The following is a 3,024-nucleotide window of genomic DNA, read 5'->3' on the forward strand; positions in this document are numbered from 1 at the left end:
AGATTACTTTTTCCTTTTAAGAGGTCTATCCTTGATATAGGCAGTGTACAAGTTAAATATTTTTCTGAACTATAGATTCTAAGGTAACACTGTGCAAATATGGCAATTTTGTTAAAAAATCATTTGTTTATAACGCTGTACATTGCAAACAACTCGTCGTCAGAAAAAAGTGCAGGACCCAAAAATTTTTTTTTTGCTCAGCCATGTTAAAAATGATTTTAAAAAATCTTTTTGTTAATCAATAATGAAATTGTTTACAAAAAATGTTTAAACAAAAATTGACCCATATTTCGAAAACCTACCCAAGATGTTCGTAATCAAGGGCCTTTTTTTACCTTTTAAAATAGAGTAATCTCGGGGAACTATTAGTGCATACAGAAGTGTTAACGGCGACTGGATTAGTTAGAAGAAATTTGCACTCACGTAAGGTTTTGCTTAGCACGGCAGTGCTATCAGCTATACTGGTGTTATATCAGATGGATTGAAAGTTTGAAGTCGCAGGTCCTGCATAACATAGACTCATCCCTGGTGTTCGGTGCGCGTGTGGGAGCGGAGAATGAGAATGAGAACTGCGCGCTAGGAACGGCACGCTAGTACAGGCGGTGTTGTCGTTTGCTTCGTACTGTGTCGCATAGTGTTTTACGTCGGTGATCACGCGTGCTCCTTTGGAGTAGGACGCTCATGTGCACATGTGTCTAGATAAAAAAATATATTGTATATTCCGCCAAAACTCCTTTACAATTTAATTCGGGTCAGTGAAAAGTGAGTCAGTGAGTGCCGTGGCCGTGATCAGCGACGTCACTACCTTGTGCAGTTAGTTGTTTATTTCTTCTCTTCCTCAATCCGTGGACGACTTGGAGCCCAGGAGTTAGGGTATCTAAGCCAATCGAAACAACATCTCGACTGTCTTCTTGTTTGTGTTCTGATTTGCCCCAGTCCAGTATCAGTGTGCTTCTCTAGTGATCCGCGCGTGTGAGTGTGAGTGCGCATACACCCCCAGCTATGGACCCGCTATCTTGACACAAGCACGAGCACTGCTGCCTCGGATTTCTCGCCGCTGTCATGAAATAGTAGGTTAGATGTGATATTAGGTAGACGTTCTTTGCAACTTGTAACTTATAAAAACTGCAACGGCGCAGCACTCGTGGGATCGCAACTTCCCTTGCAGAAACGAGTAAAAGAGAAAAGTATGTACACTGATGAAATCCTACAATTCACGGAAAAGTTTATAAAATTACGCTAATCAATAATCAAAACACCGCTTGAATATTTAAGCCCTTCTAATTGTAAGAGAATTCATTTCATTGTGGACCCTCCAGGGTCCACAATAATTGAATTCGATTAGCCATAATAATAATTGAAGCAAATCTTCATTCTTAAACTTTGTGATTTAAAAAGTTGAGATACATTGTGACATTTTGAATGTTGCTGATAAAACGGGACATACTCTAAGGTAATTTCAACATTAACATTTTATGCCAAAGACATAGTATTTATTTAATAAAGCTTAAATTAAAAATGATGTAAAGAAAGAAATGAATAATGTTTGAAGTAATTTAAATGTGACTGAAGGGCGCTAATATCGATACAGATATATATTGATTGGTAGATACAACACCGTTCCACAAAAATCACCATATGCAGTGATCAAGTTTCAGCGTTGAACTTCGAACTTAGATACGCATAATATTTTAAAGTCTCAAACTGTTAAAGAACAAAAAACCGTTGCAACGTTGGTTCTCATTCACGCCTCTTGATCGGGAGCAATTCTACAAATACATCTTTAATTGCCACATTGATCCCACAAAGGATCCAAGCGCTCGAGGAAAGCAAAAAACCTGTTAATTTTCGTTGTTAAAATGCATGGCTAGAAGAGCACACAGAATTCAAGTCTCGTTAATATGTACTTACCTTCTAAAGGTCAGTTCTAATTAATATGATTCACTGAATCGTCCTGAATCTCATGATGACAGATGATGTATAGCGGTTCAACATGATTCCAGCACGGCTTTACATTTGTACGTCAGGTTGTCAAGAAATAATTCGCAACTGACAATTAGTTTTGACAGGTGCAGGCAGGTACTTCTTCATTATTTGCAAAGTCAAGGCCGATTTTGTGTCTCAAGACATAATTACGAGAGAAGAACAAAAATGTAATGGGCGAAAAAAGGGTACGAGGAAAGAAAAATGTATTAAGGAGAAGAAAAAGACACAGAAAAGGAAAAAGGAGAGACAAAGAAAAGTTCGTCTGCGACATTGAGCTCAAGGATGAAACTTGTTTTGGTTGCATCTTCGCTTTAAGAGAAAAAAAACTGGATTTTATTCTGAACCGTATGTCGGTCTTACTATGCACTCAAGAAAAACGAGGCACTAAAGATTTAATTCGAGTTTAAAAATAAATGACAATCTGAACAGTTGTCTAATTTAAAATGTGTGCAATCCAATCAGTTCAGATAACAGTTAATTGGTTGTCAATTATTTACATAAATGAAGTTGACGAGATGCAATCAATTCCCAACGATTTTAGATAGGCTAATATGAAATATGCATCATCATCGAAACTCGTTGTTGAATGTAAATCATTCTATAGCATTTATCGAGAATCCTCTCTGGGCCGAAATGTATTCTGGTTGGATGTATGTAATTACGTATTTCCCTTGTACCTAGACCCCTGCATATGCCCATCAACGGATTAAGAATTTAAATTCTCAAAGGTCAATGCAACTCACCTCATGCCGGAGATTTTAAATTAATGGTTGGATCCCACAAAACTAGAGAGGATGCATCAATTACATATATTGACACATTACTCACAACGGCGCAACGTGTACTTGAATTTGTAGACAGTCTAACTCTATTATAGTATGCCGGAAGAAGCATTTCTTATTAAAAAGGTTAGAAAGCGGATTAGGGAGAAATATGATGCAAGAAAGAAAAATAACCACACTCACAAACAAGTTGATAGATTGTTGTTAACTTCTTGGATAAGTAAATGTAAAAAAACGGAATGTATCTTATTATGTC

At 37.1% G+C, this 3,024-nt stretch overlaps 1 protein-coding gene across 3 annotated transcripts in view; it reads left to right on the forward strand.

Moving 5' to 3' along the window:
* Positions 1 to 584: 584 nt before the first annotated feature.
* The window catches only part of LOC117170726, a 271,841-nt gene continuing 269,401 nt past the window's right edge, over positions 585 to 3,024 (forward strand). Inside the window, exon 1 of one of the 3 annotated variants that reach the window (XM_033357748.1) lies at positions 585 to 1,187. The gene's annotated coding sequence lies outside the window, so the exon portion shown is untranslated. The remainder of the gene's footprint in view (positions 1,188 to 3,024) is intronic. The other 2 variants (XM_033357749.1, XM_033357750.1) reach the window with 2 other exon arrangements.

Source organism: Belonocnema kinseyi, chromosome 4, assembly GCF_010883055.1.
Source record: "Belonocnema kinseyi isolate 2016_QV_RU_SX_M_011 chromosome 4, B_treatae_v1, whole genome shotgun sequence".
Taxonomy (NCBI): domain Eukaryota; kingdom Metazoa; phylum Arthropoda; class Insecta; order Hymenoptera; family Cynipidae; genus Belonocnema; species Belonocnema kinseyi.